Source organism: Ursus americanus, chromosome 20, assembly GCF_024610735.1.
Source record: "Ursus americanus isolate L20-20 chromosome 20, mUrsAme1.1.p, whole genome shotgun sequence".
Classification (NCBI taxonomy): Eukaryota; Metazoa; Chordata; class Mammalia; order Carnivora; family Ursidae; genus Ursus; species Ursus americanus.
This window is the reverse complement of record NC_142146.1, coordinates 50,487,311-50,506,295: the sequence shown is the minus strand read 5'-3', so window position 1 is coordinate 50,506,295 and position 18,985 is coordinate 50,487,311. Positions and strand designations below refer to the sequence as shown.

General features: G+C 40.3%; 1 long non-coding RNA gene across 1 annotated transcript in view; it reads left to right on the top strand.

Annotated features, from left to right (window-relative positions):
• Positions 1-17,284, top strand: part of LOC148108428 (uncharacterized) — a 35,807-nt gene extending 18,523 nt beyond the window's left edge. Inside the window, exons 3-4 of the long non-coding RNA XR_015727905.1 lie at positions 12,919-13,119; positions 14,943-17,284. This is a non-coding gene — a long non-coding RNA (uncharacterized LOC148108428). The remainder of the gene's footprint in view (positions 1-12,918; positions 13,120-14,942) is intronic.
• The last annotated feature ends 1,701 nt before the right edge of the window (positions 17,285-18,985 follow it).

The following is an 18,985-nucleotide window of genomic DNA, read 5'->3' as shown; positions in this document are numbered from 1 at the left end:
CAAATATGCTACTTTGGCATACTGATTATTTTGAGCTGAAGACTATTGAAAAATAGCAGATACAGGAAGGGCTCTCTGCCCTTCCCCCTTTCTAAAAAAAGCAGGGCATAAATTGCCTATGAGAAAGATGTCCTGCTGGTACCAGGAAGAATAGAAAATTCTTATCATTGGAGATGAGGAGCTGATGCCAAGATGAGCCTGCACAAACAAATCTTATTAAAGTAATCCTTATTTTCCATTTGTTTCCCTCATATATTTCCTAGTCATTTCCCCACAATTTACCACCCCTAGAGCCCCAAACCTCTTCCTTTTGTAAAGTTACTTCTTCACAATTTGTCACCTTTTGTTAAAATGGCATAAAAGCCCCCATGTCTGTTTTCACCTCTTTCCTGTGAAGTCCTCTGTGCCAAGTAAAATTACGAACATCCAATAAAGTGTGTATGCTTTTATCCTGTTTAATCGTCATTTGTCAGCTGAATTTGCAAGTCCTAGCTACAGAGATAAGAGAGTTAGAGGAAAAGTTTTCCTTCCCTACAGTCGCACTTACCTATGAATATGTATATTGCATATCCTTTTATTTACTGTTTTGTTTAATGCCCTCTGCACTAAAATGTGAGCTCAGGGAAGGTAAGAGGAGTATTGGTCCTATTCATCACCATATCTACAGGCCTGGCGTATAGCTGGTGCTCAGTAAATATTTGTTGAACAATTGAATCTGCCCAGGGGCGCTGTAGTTTAAGCCCCAAGGAGAACCAGGTATCTGAGCGAGAAAATGTCAACAGAAGAAACTCACTAACCTCACTAACTGACCACCGTTGATAGAATTATTTGTTTCAGGTCCCACACACAGGCCAAGCTACCACCTTAACTGAGCATTTATTAAACACAACTGAAGGTAACAGATCCTCTAGTTTCAAGAGAAAGGAAGAGAAGTGTGAAGATTTGAAGAAAGGGAACGTGGACTGCCAGGAAAGGGCGTTGTGAATAGCACACAGCAAGAAGTCTAAATGTAGAGCAGATATCAAATCCTAAACGCCTGGTTTTAAAAAGCAGTCTTAGCACAGAATCCTGGGGAGAGAAAATGGGTAGGGGTGTGGGGTTCAGGGACAGAAAGCAAGAGAGACAGAGGCACAGAGAGAAACTGGGACAGGGAGTCATTAGATCGTAAGCCATATTCTGTTCAACAGTGGATTCAAACTAACTCTTCCCACCAAATAATATATATACATCTATTCACTGAGGAGAAGAGTAGTCAAAAGAGGATTTTATTATATACAAAGAGAAAGAAAACAAGTGTGAAGTGGAGGCCTTTGCCAAGTTGACAGTGGTAACAGCCTTCCCACAATAGTGGGTTTGCCCAATGACATCGCACGCAGCCTCTGATGGCCATGATGACCTCTTCGGGTTTCATGTGCTACATGACCTTTCCCATGAAAAGCCTGCTGTGGTGAGTCTCATGTGTTGCTACCGGAGTAGGAAATTTACAGTGTGTGCAGTGCGACGGTGATACTCTCCCCCTGCAATCGGTAGTTTATCAGCCAGGAAGTACCAATAAAGGGTTAGCGTGGGGAAATGCCAAAGCAGAAAACCAAATGATTTTTTAAAACATAAACTTCTTAAAATGGAAGAGGTGTTAAACACACACACACACACACACACACGCACACACATTCTTTTATATACCAAGGTGGCTTCATGAAATGGCTTGTAAATTTAGATGGTCTTAAATAATAATATGATTTGGGGCCTTTTCTACTTTAAGCTAATATGGGAAATGCTTTTGGGGAGATTCTTTCTAAAAATTGGTGTTTAGAAAAAGAATATCATGAGGGAAATTATAAATGTGAAGAAATACAAAAATAAATTTGATAGGAAGTCCTCCCCTCACAAAGTAGGCCTGTGATAGACAGGAAATGAGTTTGAAGAGATTTTTAATTGCATCATCTTTTTGTCTCTAATCCATTTGCACATCACTTGGTGTCACTGATGTCAGTTTATTATCATTGGGGTGACCAAGGCGCACTAGGGTCAAACAACCTTGGATTCCCATTCTGGCTCTGGCATGCCCTTGCTGGCTGAGTCACTTAACCTCCGAGCCAAGCTTTTGTCACCTATGAAATGGGGCCACAGGATTGTTGTAAAGATAAAATGAAATAATGTACATAAAACATCTGGTACAAAATAATGCAGTGCACGGGCCTAGAAATTATTATGAATTAAATTAATTCAATAAATATTTATCATGCACCTTTGGCATGGGAAGCATTGTTTTAGGTAATAGGGGTGGGCATCAGGGCTGCCTGTAGGATTGTACAGGTTGTGCACAAAGCAAATCTACAGGCCACCATTTGCATCATCATCCAAAGGAACAATGCACCCTGAAGACAGTAGGATACACCTGGGAGTCATACTTTGTTGCCCTAACAGTGGAAAGTAAAATGGGGAAAGCTTACATTCTAACGAAAGGAATAATATTTATTATTATGACTTGACACTTTATGAAAACCGTATCCTTCCACATAAGTAGTGAACCAATAAGTACTATTCAAGCATTTTCCAAACGTTCAGTGCTATGCTAGGCAGAGTAGGCAATGTAGAAATAAAGGGTTTGCTTTGCCCTATTTCTGTAATTAAGCAACTTAAAATCCAGTTGGAGTCAAAATACACAAAATATATGTTAAGTGCTAATCTGTACGATAGAGTTAAGTGCAGGGAGACCTCACTTTGCATGGCAGTGTGGGACCATAAAAATGGCCTACGTAAGCTAAAGCCATGCAAAGTAATCTTAATCATCAATAGGGAACATTATGATCATTCCAAGATCTTGAAAAACTTTTGCGAAAACATGAAAAACTCTCCTAAGGTCAGTTATCAATGTATTGGGAAATGAAAAAACATTGTAAAAACTGACATCCGGTAAACTAGAATCCAAAACATTAAAAACATTGAGAATGAAAGTATTTCACTTCCTTGCGAAAAGGCATCAAGAAGAGTTTCAACAGTACTTGCTTTCCTCTCATCACATAACTTTCTATATATCTTTCCGATGCCTTGGCAAAGCTGTCATATTCCTTCCTAAATCTGGATTAGCTCCCAACGCTTTATCCTTTGCATGTTCAGTGACATGAAATACCTCCAAGAGTTTCTTTAATGTGAAGTATTTTCCTGGAGTCACTTCCTCTGGGACATCGTCATCCTTTTCATCACGGCTTCTTCCCCACCGATGTCAGTAAGTTGGCTTTGCTGAGTGCTGGCTGCCCATCTGGAGGAGCTCACACTGAGCTGGCGACACTGCCATGGCCAGCAGTGTCTTCGAGAACTCCAGTTACATTGCATTCAGATTCTGCTTCCAGCGTATCTCTTTCATTTCTGTGCTGCACTCTCATCTCTGTTGGTCAAGTCACTCCTTTGATTAACTCTTTCTGTAAAATGTCACAGAGGGTTCTCACTGGGAGACAAGGAGACAACGGCAGGCTTTGCTATCTGTGGGTGAACTGAATATCAGATGCGAGGTGACCGTACAGACTTTCAAGGAAGTGATTGGTCGTGGATTGTGATTCCCATCTGTTATTTACATAGTGATTTGTGTGCTGAAGTGCTAGGAGCAAAGTTTGCACTTTATGCAAATACAGTAAAGATACTCTGCAGCACGGTAACTAAAATTTGACCTGTGTTATTGGGGCACTTGTGCTACTTAACTACAGTGTGGTAACCGAAACCCATGCATATCAGAGCCACGCAGAGGACTGCCTATCCTGCATTATCTCTGTTAGGTTTTAGCATAAATATCAATAGAAAATACTTCCTCATGATAGAAAGCTATCTCATCTATTATAAGTGAATTGTATTAAACATGGCAGGGTAATAAGCGTAACGCATCAAATGAAGTGTTAAACATTTATCTTCACGTAGCATAAATAAAGCTAATAAACATCTACTACATCACGAGGATTAGTATACCTAGTACACAGTAGCGAGTCACTAGAGGCCAAAGTCCAATGGCTTCAGGTGTTTTCTGACACTTTAATCCATCTTTTTTCCCTTCTATTTTTGCCTTTTTCATTTTCTATTGAAATTAAGATAGTTAAATGTAATATATTTTATTACAGATGCAACACAGTGTTTAACTTTTATAAAAGTATTTCTATTTCCCTACTCCTTTTTTACCCTTCTATCTATCCTTCTGTGTCTGTATGCAGAGAAAGCATCCAGATATCGTTTTCAACTCTTAATAATGATAATATCATTATGAACCGGTGGAAATGTGATGATGTTTTTTCATGTTCATATTTGTACCGTGTGCATTATTTGAATTTTCATGATGAGCATGGATGTACATGTTTAATGTTCACAAAAGCGATAGAGATCTTCCTCAAAATCAAAACAACGAAAAAATTTGGAAGCATTTTTAAAATAATTGAAAGAAACCCTTTTGATTTTTCCTAAATGGCCTAACTTTCTCAGAATTTCCTCGAGGAAAGTACAGTTTGGAGTTTTGAAGAGCAAACTTGTTCCCTGATCTTTTCCTCTACACTCAGCTTGACTCTTCTTTTCAAAAGGAACTGACATTGGCCAAGGGTCTCCCACAAAACAATCAAATGCTTATTCTCTAACCCCCACTTGGCACTCTGCTAAAATAGTTATTCCTCTACTATTGGAGATGTTATCAAATTCTATTTTTGTTGATGAAATTGGAAGCTTCATGAGAGCAGAGACCATGCCTTCATTCTTTATAAATATTTGTGGCTATTAAAAGTTTTTAAAAATTTTTGTTGAAACATAAAATTAATGCTTTGCTATGTAAAGAGTAAAGGGTCGGTTTAAGTCTGCCCGAAAATTCGTTCTGTTTTGTTTTGAGACTCAGAGCTTTCAAGTTCAAGACCACCAGCCTTTCTAGACTATATAGAGAGGTTGCAGGTTCTAGGAAAACACTCAGGTTTACATTCAAATATTAAGTAATCATCAGTAGTAAGTAAAAATTAAAAGCCTTCCAAGTAAGTCAAGTTTTATGTTTCTTTAAATTTTGCTTCAAATAACAACTTTCCTATAGTAAAATATATTATTATTTATTACATTGATATAGAATAACTTCCTGCTTCTAACAAGTATTTTTTTCTAAACTTGAGTTGACAAAGGGTCTATGTTCTTTTTTTCCTTGACTAACAAATCAATTTAAAAAGCAGAACAGAGCAGGGGCACCTGGGTAGCTCAGTCAGATAAACAGCTGGCTCTTGGTTTTGGCTCAGGTCATGTTCTCAGGGTCTTGAGATGGAGCCAGGTCTCCTGCCCTCACCTTCACCCCTCCACCCCCGCTCTCCATGCTCAGTGGGAGTCTGCTGGAGATTCTCTCCCTCTCTCTCTGCCCCTCCCCCTGCTCTTGTAACTGCGCAAACACGTGTGTGTGCACTCTCTCTAACAAAAATAAATAAAACTTTAAAAAAAAAAAAAGCAAAACAAAGCAAACACCTAGTTACCCTGTACTTTCAACCCTGCTGTGGATATAATCAGGTTTTAGTATTTTGACCTGATTCTCTTCTTTACATTACTTTCTAGGAAAGTTCTCTCTATTCTCCTCAATTTCTGTTGATACAAGGAGTAGTTTCAAACCTCTCTTCTGCCCTCAACTATCACCTCCAAGGCCTCTCAAATTTTGTATTTCTAATTGCTTATAATATATAACTTACAATCCAGTAAGAGTTACTATCTTGATATATTCTCTCCTATCTTAATTATCAAGGCTGATCCCAAAGGGCCTCCAACTCTGAAACTTAGGAGATCCTCACAACAGTTTTCCTCTCCTGGTTGTTTTGACTTACATCAGTTCATTCTGTTTAGTGTCCATGATGCTAATTTTCCTCCCCTCACTTCCATTATTCCTGACTGAATCCTAATCCTCCCTCATACCTGGACTTGTACAACAGCTTTTACCCAGAGCTCCTGATCTCAACCCATCTGCACTCAGCAGACAGAATAGATTCTCAGCCACCATATTTGCCACTGTTCTTCTGCCCACTGAAATCTACAGCATTCCCCAATATTAACTGTGTTTCATCAGCTTCCATTCAAGAACTTCCATTACCTACCTCCTTTTCTTAAGAAATTATGCTGCTTTCTTATCAGAAATGGTCCCTAAAACCAATTATGCAGCTTCCCTATGGGAAACCTCATTTCACTTCAGACTCCTTACCAAAGGCTAGTGTCTGCCAATCTTTCTGAGCTTTTTTCCTATCATCCTTGCCACAGCTCACATGTCTTTCTGCTCCTTCCCACCCAAGGCCCACTGCACAAGCTTTCTTCTGTGTCTTGAAAGTTCTTAGCCCAGATCATTGCATGATGGCTTCTTCTCGTCATTTGGGACTCAGTGCAAATGCCTCAGTGCAAATACCTCCTCAGAGAGGTCTTCCCTGACTATCCTGTCTAATGTGCATTCACAGATGCTACTGTCACATCTTTTCGTTTTATTTTCTTCATAGTACTTTATATTATTTTCCACTTGTTTTTTATGGTGCCACTGGGAAAAAAAGAATTCACAAGAACCCAGATTGGCTCTCTTGTTCACTGCTCTATCTACAGGGCCTAGAATAGTGCCTGGCACACAGTTCCAGCCCACGAAATATTTGCTGAGTGAATTAGAGTGACATAATTTTTACTCCCTGATTAAGCCCTGATTCTCTACATTGTCTTACATGTCCATATGCAAATTCTTGGTTATATGTTCTTCATTCTATTCTCCTCTACCTAATTCCCTTTACTGTTATCTTTTATCAATTCGTATTAGTCACTTCCTTCAAAATCTAGCTTAAATGCGACTTGTAAAACCTTCTCGAATTCTTCCTACTATGAGCACTCTTTTACTTCTCCCCATAAGATTCACCCCATTGTTTTCATGATATTATCTTGTGCTTTAAAAAAAAAAAACCCAACAACTTTAACATATTGCTTTATAACTACATTTTTTTTTCTTTCTGAGTCATCTAATTGTTTTCTTGTTGACAGAAGGTGTAGTTAAGTGACAAAAGCTTTGGACTGGGAGTCCTGGAGAACAATTCCAGACTGTGGAGAGGCCACTTCCCACATCTGCACATTATGGAAGAGTTAGTCTAGACCATAGGTTGCAAAATGCCAGCCCTCGGGTTGAATAAGGCCCACAGATGTGTTTCATTTGACCTTAGTGAAACTCAAATTAGTTAGCAATGTTTAAAGATTGGGAAATTTTTGGAAAGCCTGGAATTCTACCCTCTCTGGAAAAAAAAAAATCAATAGATCAGGCAACAAGAGACCTACATTTCTGCATGGTGGCAAATCCACTGAGAAGGGGCGTCTGGGTGGCTCAGTCGGTTAAGTGTCTGCCTTCGGCTCAGGTCGTGATCCCAGGGTCCTAGGATGGAGTTCTGCGTGGGGCTCCCTGCTCAGCAGGGAGTCTGCTTCTCTCTCTCCCTCTGCCTCTCCCCCCCATGCTCATGTGCTCTCTCTCTCAAATAAATAAAATCTTTTTTAAAAAATCCACTGAGAAGGAAAGCAATTGTCTTTTATTTTTAAGATTTATTTATATATTTGAGAGAGAGAGAGCATGCATGCATGTAAGTGGAGCAAGGGCAGAGGGAGAGACTCTTCAAGCAGACTCCCGGCTGAGTGCAGAGCCAGATGCAGGGCTCCATCCCACAACCCACGAGATCACCACCTGAGCTGAAACCAAGAGTCAGATGCTCAACTAACAGAGCCACCCAGGCACCCCAGCAACTTTAACATGGGGGTGGGGACCCTCTGATGTGACATGGTGCCCAAGCAGCCTGGACACTCACTTGTTCATGTTAATTCTCTGTTGGAGTTTGAATATATAACCCCAAGACTATATCATTTCTGGATCCCTTCTAACTCTACATATTTCTGACTCTGGATAAATATATCTTATCTCTCTACTCAGACTTAAATTCTGGAAGGGCAGCGTCTGGTGCTTTTCTTCTGCTTTTGCAGGTTGCGGTGCTAGGCATAAAGCAGATGCTTAAAAGTTGTTTGTTGAACATTAATTTAGTTATACACCAATACGTGGCAAAACCAGATTCCACCTAATAAAAAATGTACTGTTTGGTTGGCTTTTATAAAGAAAGACTCTTATCGAAATGGAACTCAAATAGTGACAGAGTTTGTGTGATATGGAAAATTAAACTCTGGACAGATATCAACCAGAAGAAGTTTCATTTGGGCAGCAGAAAAGAAATGTCATTCCTCAGTCTCTTTCCTCTGTGTGTAACTCCCACTAATGGTTCATTGTAGTTATGCAGGCGTATCAGGAGCAGAATGTACTCTGGAGATGGAAAAATATTGCTATTTGTACTCCTAAGTAATGATCGTATGTTCAACAGCTGGAACTTGCTGAGACCCTCATTTATTACAATACCAATAACTACCTTTGCTGTATTCCCACAAAACCACAAACTATTTGACATGGTTCAGGACTACCATATTTAACAAATCCCATTATTCTTTTTGCAACAATTTGTTCACTTTTAAGGAGAATAAAGCACACTAAAGTATTTTCCATGGATTAACAGCAGTAACTAAAAGATTCCACGCCCACGTTGGGCCACGCCTGGTATACCAAAGTGAATGAAAGTCCCAGGTCTGTAACCCAGGGCAGATCAGCACCACTGTTGTCCCAGACTACAGTCTGAACACTTTCTTCTCCGTTTTTCCATTTTCTACTATAAAGAGTACTCGTAAATGACATAAATATTTCACGGGAGGAAAGATTGTATTCCTCAAAAGCTTCCTACATTAACAGAGGACATAGCTGATATTATGCCATTCATATTAATACTAGAATAAATCTTTTTTTTATGATGTTTGGATAACTGTAATACTTGAAAACCATTTAGAAATTTACATTTCTTCGGAACATTATATTCTAAAGAATTAAAGGGCAAATAAGTTAATCTGATTAAAATATCTTAACATTTAATGTAGACAGTTTTAATCTCTAAGTTTTTTATAATGTGTGCGGGGACTGAGCTGAAGTGTACTTTGTACTCTCTGTGAGAAAAAGTGGCTTAGTAAATAAATGGATAGTATAAATAACATTTGAAAGGAAGCATTTACTTACCAAAGAAAATAATTTGTTTTCCAGCACTTGAGATTTCTTATATTTATATAACTGTCTATTCAAAGTGTAGGCAAGACCAGAACTTCTTAGATACGCTGATCATTTTTATCTATTTACTGAATGTGGGCCTGAACTGCCAGCACGGATTAGTCATTTTTCTGGTTACTGTATGTACTGGAAAGTAATAAAGCTGCATGTCCTTTGAAATGGCCCAGTTTTCCAGATCAGTGGCTTTTTCTCTATGTCTTTATATTTTGGGTTTGAATGATCTTCGTCTTCCACCGGTGTCTAAACCATTGCAAATAATACAGTTTACGTATTAAAGAGGTCTAGTTGAGCACAATAGTGAGAAATAAAGTAGAAGTCTTTCTGCAAGCTGTGTGATCGTAACCTCGCTAAACCTCAGTTTCCTCACTTATAAAATGGGGGTGAAAATAGTACCTATTTCCTGGGGATGATGGGGAGATTAATGGAGATGAGGCAAGCATTCTCTTAGTGAACAAAACCTACGTTATCATCTCTCCTAATGTGTGTCGAAGGTCCTATGTAATGAGTTCTGCATTTTCTAATTTATACTGCATGATGCCCATTTGGCAGAGAAAGCCACTGAGGTTCAGGCCATTAAGAATCTTGCTCTAGATCACACGTGTTGAGGAACCAACCTCCTGTTTGTGCTCATAAACTGACTGTGAGCCGAGCCCTGTGCTTCTACAAAAGCTGTCTTAGGAAGTAATCTTCGAAAGTAGAGTCAACGATCATCCCCGAGTAACGTCTGCAGTTCTGAGACTGGCTTTTACGCACACTTCGTAGGATCAGCGTCACTATTTTGAGGCTGCACGCTGTGCGGGAACATGAGTCATCGCCGACCCATCCACTCCTCCACACTCTAGTGCTCTCCTTTATGAATTCAGTCCTAGGAATTCCTGTCTCATTACTCCCCAAGGGTGCTCAGTCACAGCCATCGCTGACTTGTATTTTCACCCACCTAGTTAATTGCTTTCTGAGATTCTTCTATTAGGCCAGTCGATGTCAACCTCAGCAAATAACTTTACATCATTATACAGGGGCAAGAAATTGTTTGGATTGTGGAATGGTTTACAAATGCTGCACTTTCCAGTGTGTACCATCCCATGACCCAGTAACTGTGGGAGGACACGGCCCTGAGTACAGGGGAAATTCCTCATCAAACGTTGTTTCCCTGGGTCCTTTCCCTGACTACCTGAAGGTTAATGGAAAGAGCATATTGATGGTGCTTGTAACAGCAGTGGGGATAACATGGTAGTGGAAAGATTTTGTTCAACCACGTTGGCACCTCACCCAGCAATAGATTTCATTCTATTCTGACAATTTGAACTTATCTTGTCAATGTTTTGTCATTTATTAGGAGCTATGGAGGGTCCCAAATGAACAGTATCTTCATTTTCCAGTGGTTTATGTCTTCACGTATGTTGTATTTTTTTTCCTTTACAATTTAAAACATCCTCTACTGTTTGTCTCAAGCAAATGCTTTTAACTTAAGACCCCAGGATAAAAGGAAACCATGCTCTATGGATTCAGATAAAACTCCTCAATTCTTGGGAATCTGGGCGTGGCACCCATGCTAACCACACTATGAGCTCCCAAATGGATTAGCGGTCTCTTCTGGAAAATGACAATCAGACGCTTGTCTGGTTGAATCACTAAAAAATTTAGAAGAGATGTTATTTTACAAGATACTTTACATCAACAAGACATTTCTAGTCGTGTTTGTAGATCACAGCGCTGCTCTGCCTAGAAGCAGAAGGTGTTTGAAGTGTGCTCCCTCTCGGGACTTGGAGGAGGCAGGCCAGAGAGGAGGGGAGGACTACGCCGTGGGCAAAAGCCTTGGGAAGGACTGAGTGAAGCCTGGGCCGGGTGCAGAGCAGTTTCCTGGGCTCTTTTACAGCTTTGTCTGTTCTTGCAGCCTATGACCTCAGGCACTCGGCTGCCTCCTTTCTGTATCTGTAAAAGGGAGGAATGCAAGTCCAGGACCTCTGCTCTGCTTTTCTCCCCCAGGGGGCCAGAGACTGCCGAAGCTGTGCGCTATAAAACACAGATCCTTTGCTCTAGGTGTGGTTAAAAGAACAAAATTATTATAATTACTGGGTGTAACTTTAGTCACTCTGCATCACATCTTCCCCTAAATGTGCGCCCTAGGTTTGCACGTCGGTTACCAAGAAAAGGTGACTGTGGGTATGGGAGAAGTTCTGCTGAAATGCTGACTTTTCCACTGTTTTTCTAGAGCCTGTCTTAATAATCACCTGCAAAGCTACAATTTTGGCAATATGAGCTGGCGGCCTAACCCAACGTCACTGGGTCTTGGATTATCGAGGTGTCTCCCCACATGCCCAAGCCTGCCGTACCCTCTTCCCACTCTCCTCCATGCTTCACCAACATTGCCCTCTTTCAAACACCTGAGTCTCCGTGTGCACCAGCCCTAGGAGCAGCAAGGAGCCAGCATGGCCCCTGAGCAGAAGCAGTAAAGCCAGTCTGAAGGAAGTGTAAAATTACACACTGGATTTCCAAGACCTAGTGTGGAAAAAAAGAATGTAAAATATCTCATTAACAACTTTCAATTTTGCTTGCGGGTTGAAATGAGAATTTGGGGGACATACTGAGTTAAATAAAATATATGATTAAAATTAATTTTACCTGCTTTTTAAAAAAAATCCTTTTTTAATGTGGCTACTAGGAAGATTAAAATTAAAATTTGTGACTTGCATTTGTAGCCCATGTTATATTTCTGTTCTTTAGTTTCCAGTCCTTTGCATTAATGTGCTCTATTTAAGAAAAAACATCTCCTTAGACAATACCATATAAAATAGTTTAATATTTTTATATAACTATCAAATAGTTTCAAATGACTTATCAACTAAATTATGTATTTTTAACTTTTTAAAAGAATGCATTTATGTGTCCCAAACAAAGCCAGCTGTACTGGAAATTCAAATCCATTAAACCATAGGACAGGTGCTAGGACAAGCTATAGGGATGCAGAGGCGTGTTAAAATCAGCGGTACCGATCCTCTTCCGGGTCATGGGCCTATATTGTTCACTGAATTAGTATTTACGGTTTTTCCACTGTATTCCGACTGTGCCAGGCTCTAGAAATACAGCTGATAAATCTGATGAAAGTTTTAGACCCTCTTCCCAGAAAAAAAAGCACGTATGAACACACTTCCATACTTGCGTTCCATTGTAGGCTCTTGTGAATCTTCTGAAGCCTATCATTCATCCTAAATTCATAAGTTCTAAATTTGAAAAAAGAGCATGGACCTTAGGTCAGCCAGATATAGGTTCAAATGCTGGCTCCACCACCTTCTGGGGCGGCCTCGGGCTGTCTATACCGTCTCTACCACCTTAGTGGGTTCAACAGATCGTAACTATTCTTTCTCACCTTGTGTAATGCCGGGGAAGTGGCTCCGAAGAAGGGTAAGTTAGAGAATGGATTCTTTAGTCTGAATCTTCTTTTCTGTGTCAAGTTCTTAATTCATGTAGTAGCCCTAAAGGTTAGTCGCTGAAAAAATAAAAGAGTTTGGCTCTCCAACCAAGCCGTGACCTTTTAAAGAAGTCCAAAAATGGTGTGTGAGTGGTCTGGGGTAAGGCGATCTACAGAAATGAGAACGCATCAGCCCACACCTTGAGAGAGGCTATGTGGTATGTGCATATGTTTTTCTGCGGTTTGAAAACAAATTTCTGTCTGCTAATCGTACAGATGGGTTTCTGTTCTGGGCGGTTATTTTTTGTTTGTTTGTTCGTTTATTTAGAAAACTGTCCTGGTATGTATATACTTCTTACAGGTGATCTGACGGCAGCCTCCAGCAGGCACCAGCAAACTTTGGGATGGAAGTAGCCTTAAATGAGTAAGAACTTGGGCTCAGAAGCTAAATGCCATGCTATGTCTACACGGCTTGTCCTTTCAATGCCACAGTCTGGAATGATCCATTCTCCAAATCACTAAGTTAAAGGTAGAGTGATTCACCAACTACCAGCAGGTGAAGGTAAGCCAGCCTTGTCATAATTTTACAGACTCCTCTTTCCACTCACGAAAACAAGTTATGTATGGTATTTACGTACATCTGTGTTGTTGGGCATTTTCCAAATGCCTTTTGGAGAACATTAAACAGGAAATTGATGCCACAGGGCAAATATTCATTCTTCCCATCCTCTCTCACAAAAACAAGTACAGATTTGCTGCGGCTAGACTGACTTCCTGCAGGGTGCTGTAGCTTATTCGATTTTACACTAGAAGGGAAAAAAAATACATCCTCTGTTTCAATTTAGAGCATGTTGAAAATGGCCAAAATGCATCAACAAAAAGCTGCCCTCATGAGAGCAGTGAAGGATAGAAGTCAGTGCTTATAAAATCACAAAATTCAAAGGTTAATGATTGTTTTTCATGCTTATTGATGAAAGTAAATCCGTATTACACTGGACACATCAAATTTGGTTTAAACAGCATGTTCTCTAGTTCTCAGATGGAAAAACCGTTAAGCATATGGTCCCTGCAGCTTTTCACAGAAGGATGGCCTCTTTTTCTAACCTGTTACAGTGATCTTTGGTTAGTGTCCTCTCAGCATCTGTTCTTCCCTGTTCACTTTCTTATCAGCCCAGAAACTATTTTGGGATCCATGGCACTCTGGAAGAACTTAATCTACTTCCAGTCCCAGGAATAGAGGATGTGACTTAGGTTAAGCTATTCAATGTATTATCTCTCCTAGCCACAGAGATTTGTTCAGAGGCATGTGACCTAAGTTTATCCAATCAAAGTGAATCTTGAGGCTTTTGCTGGGAAAACATTAGTCACTTTTTCCTGATGGACAGACCACTGAAGCTGTTGGCAGTCACCTTAGGGTCATGATGGGGACTAATGCATTTGCCTAAAAAAAGCAAATACCACAGAAGGCAGGATAGAGAAGATGAAAAAAACTAGGTCTCAATGTCATTGTTTTACTGCTGGATCAAGCTTTGCCTGAAGATCTTTGTCTGGGCCATTTAGTAAGATAAACCATTAAATACCCCGTATTGCTTAAACTAGCTTGTTTCAAGCTTTTTGTAGTTTGCAACCAATGCTTCCTATTTGTCATACCTATCTGTTAGAAGACATTTATAAAAGAAAACTGAAGGGACAAAGAGATAATCTAATGGGCTACTATTAAGGTCAATTTCAGAACTAATTACAGAAAAGCAAGACCAGTAAGGAATAAAGAAGTGATTGCTAGTGAGAAAAGGATGGGAAAAAAATGTTTCCCAAGTGATGAGTAACCACCACAGCAGCAGTGTGGGGAAGGAGAAAAGTCAATCCATGGGCCTTCTTCCAAGGCCCAGCCAGAGTGGGGACTGGGGGATAGGGACTTAGCAGCAGGAAGGGTCTACCCTCAGCCAAAGCCATTCTTAATTACTCCCTCCCCTTCAGCTACTACTGTTGAACTATTTAGCAACAGATGCAGTCTGCAATTATCAGCCATTGGACCTCCATCCTCTCCGTTGGTCCTTGCCACCTCCCTCTGAAGAATTGTTTATTATTATTATTATGTCCCGTTTTATGGATGGGGCACCCAAGGTCCAGAAACCACAAGTTATATGTGTGATAAACAAGCAATAGAGAACAGACTCAGATCTCAGATCTTCTTATTCCAAAGCCTATAATCTTTGTCCTACAACATACCTCCTTGAAGAGTGTCTTTTTGTATTATATTTGGTCATCGGGGCTATCTAGAGTAAGGCTTGGAAGTATTTGATATCTGGCTTTGTCCCTACTGTTTCTTTCACCAAGAGCAGCCAGAATTTATTATGTCTACACGGTCACCATTCTTTCTTTCAGCAGTGTTCCACGCTCCGAAAATATCCCCTTTCTACTGCCTGTGACCATCGAAGCTCCCATTTCCTCAGTCCCTGAAGACGACAGACTGCAAGGAGTGGGTTTTCTGAATGAACGCACACTAAGGTAGGAAATACTGATAACAGCTTTGCGTGTTAATCCTGCCTCTGAACAGAAGTATTTTATAAGTGGGCGCTTGCAGGCAGAGTGACCCACTGAAGAAGTTCATCTCCCAGCATCAATTTCAGGCAGTGTGGGCAAACTGGACGGAAAAATCCTTTGGGTAGGGATCCTTCCTAGTTATCTTGCTGCATAAACCCCTTCTTCCTTCACCTACTCCCAAGGCCTCACTGCGCTTCAGCCGACAAGTTTTCAGAGAGCTTTGGATACACCTTGATCCTTGTACAGAACTACTCTTTCACCGCCTAACATGGACTCAGTCACTTCCAAAGTCATTCCGTACTTCTCGACATGGCATTCAGCAAACACTGCTGAGCGCTTACTGCATGATGACCCCATACACCATGCAGACACTTCGACAAAGACGCCATGTTATTTAGGCTCTTTCAAATGGCAAGGTACAGAGGACTACCCGGGATTTTTCAGGAGATGGAAATTATTGGAAAGATAGTGGGGAACTCTGGAGCTATGAGAAGCAGCTTTTAGCTGGCCGGGTCTCACAGAGAATTAGAACATGGTGTAGCATGCGGCAAGAGCGTCTGATGCCCTCGGGATGCAACAAGAGCTCTGGTCATCAGGTCATTTGGTCATTGCCTCAGGCTTGTTGATTTAGTCCTGCTCTAGTGAGCCAACCATGATTGTGACTCAGCTTCTATCTCTATTCATTTTCCTTCCTTTCTGACTGTTCCTCTACTACATAGCTTCTATGACCTCATTGCTTCTGATTCTAAGGCTCTAAGAGAGAGAGTCTGTTTGAGTGTGTTGGGAAGAGGCTAGTCCTAAGCATTTATTTTGGGTTCAGCTCTCAAACCAGGCGCCCCATGAGTTCCCTGTGGACCAGACACCTACCACTGGTTAAAGCAGTCATGGAGTCCTAACCACGGCAACCCTTGGCAGATCCCTGAGACTTTGAAGAACCCACCTGGGAAATTTCCTCCTTTGTTCATTTTAGCAACGGTCCTTTCCCAACAAAAACAAAAACAAAAACAAAAACAAAAACAAAAAGTGAGGCTAGACTAGCCAGAGCAGAACGACAGGTCACTGTATATTTAGTGGTAATTTGGAAGAAAAGAACAGAATATTAGAGGGTTAGGATCCTAAGTACTGAAAGCAACATGGGAAAAATCAGGTACCAAAACTGACTAGGCTACTAGAAAACATGATCTCATTTAATCATGATCTCAAAGGAGTGTGCATATGTTCCAAATTCATCTTAAGGACAAGATAATGGGGACTCACGAGTAGAGTCCACAGAACATGGAATGCAGGAGCTGGAGACTACATGGCAGGCCACGCGTCCAACCCTCTTATTTCATAATTGGGGAAAGCCCATAAAAGTTAATTGACCAGTTAATTAATCCACACAATTAGTGGTGGAGCCCTGACTCCTAAGTCATGACCAATAAACCCCCAGTCTATATTTCCGGGCTAGTAATGGATTTTTCTTCCTAAAGATGGAATAGATCACATTTAATGCTCAAAGGGCTCTACTGAATGTCCTCATGAATGTGGACAAGGGCAAATAACAAAGTTGGGACACAAGGTAAAGTCTGTGTTTTCTATAGGAGTACAGGATATAATGAGATGTAACAGGAAAAAAAAAGACTTTGGAATTTGAGATTCAAGAGTCATTCCTGCCACCAGCCAGCCGTGTGTACATGGACTGCTATCAACTCTCTAAGCCACAGGCTCTTTATCTAAGGAAAAACCAGACCAGAGGACCACTCAGATCCCATGTACCCCTGACTCATCCAGTTCTGGTCATTCTAGGAATGACAGCATCTGCTTTTTTGAGGTTAAGCTCAGATGATCAGAAGTACAAACCAGCAGTCAAAATTGCCAGTCAAATAAATTGAGAATCTAGTAGGTTGTTCTCAAAATTATCTAAAGGCAGGTGGACTGAGGAATGAATGTGGCCTTTCATAGAATCTTGGCTTAGATTTGTTGCCATCTCTGAAAGTACCCAGAAAGGCATTTAAAATCATAACATTTCACATAAAAAAAAAAAAAAAAACTATCTCGGGGCGCCTGGGTGGCACAGCGGTTGAGCGTCTGCCTTAGGCTCAGGGCGTGATCCCGGCGTTCTGGTATCGAGCCCCACATCAGGCTCTTCCGCTATGAGCCTGCTTCTTCCTCTCCCACTCCCCCTGCTTGTGTTCCCTCTCTCACTGGCTGTCTCTATCTCTGTCTAATAAATAAATAAAATATTTTAAAAAATAAATAAATAAAGCAATGATTGCCAATGATTTAAAAAAAAAAAACCCTATCTCTATAGTGCACCATATATGGAGACATACTTAAACATGTAAGCATTTTTTCTTTCTAGTGAACTGAACATGGAAGAGACAATGACAAGCATCCAGTATACCGAGTGGCATTTTAACACATTCTCTTAGCAATAAATTTTGATGGATGGAAACTAAAAATGGACCATGTAGAGAGAAGGGTCTCCCAGCTGGAAGTTTTTCTCTGAGAAAGCTAATAAATCTTTAGGCCACTCGCAGGGTTACTGCAGATAGTTAGACCCCAAACAACTCTAAGATATGCCAGTCACATTGAGTCTATACGGGTCATGGCCGCACACTGCACAGGCTGCAAAATGGTCCACAGTGGCTCTGACCATGGGAGTATTAGTGATATCCTTCAGAAGCTCATGGTGTTAAATGACACTTCAGTAGCTACCCATGGTACTAGCTCTTCTCATGATGTTTCAGAACAAGCAGCTATTCAAAAGAACAGGCATATGGCAAGCATGTGGAAATTATTGCAATTGGACGAAGAAAACATTTTCATTTACATAACCAAGTTTCAATCACTGTAACATCCAGTAGCGAGAAACTGCCTGGATTGTAATCTCAGCTTTGGCATCTACTATGAGCTGTGTAAGCTTTGGGAATGCTACTTAATCGCTCTGTGTATCAGCTTCCTCATGTGTAAAGTGGGGACAATAATAGTACTATGTCATAAGGTTTTTATAAGATTTGAATTAAATGGTTTCATATTTAAAGTCCTTAGAACAGTGCCTGGCATGTAGTAAGCATGACGTATGAATTTGTTAAATAAATAACATATACAAGTATGTATTTATTATCATTTATGACTATTCCAGCATATTCTAATTGTTGGACAGAATGTTGTGTTAGCCATACTATGTTTTCAATTATACATCCAACTAAAACATGACTAAGGCAATAATTAAAACTGAGACAAAAGTAACATATTGACAATCCCTTAAACTTCTCCTTCTCCAAAATAGATTAGACATGAAACATCTGAGTTGAAGAACTGCATTCTTAACAATAAGGTAGTATTATGGATTTTAAAACAAATGTCTAAGTTCAGTATTTGGGGCAGAAATTAGATTGTCAGACAAGGTGAGAGCGAATATCCAGATGAACACTTTCTTATAGGCTTCATTTCTTCTTCCAAAATCATAAATATAAACTGGTTTCATACGCTGGCTGCAGCCCATTTCATTATAAGACTATAGAACTCAAAGCAGTTAATTCTCTCTTCGAATTTGGATTTATTACACAAATAGCATAACAATAGAAGGAAGGAAATACCGTTAACACTTACACCCCAACACATCGTTTTCATTTTTCTTTGCTCCTTTCTATGGCAAGTCCATTTGCCTGCCCTTTTTTTTTACACAGTGGACCAAAAAAAAAAAAAAAAAAAAAAAAGTAAAATGCTCTATAAGCCTGAGTCATCTGTCCTTTCCCTTATCACACCACACACTCCCTCTGGGAGAAGCTTTTCTCCGTTCGTAAGTATTTATTGAATACCTCCCACAGGCCAAGCACTGTTACAGGTGCTGGGGATATAATGATGAACAAGACAGAAAAGGCCCCAGCCCTCAAAGA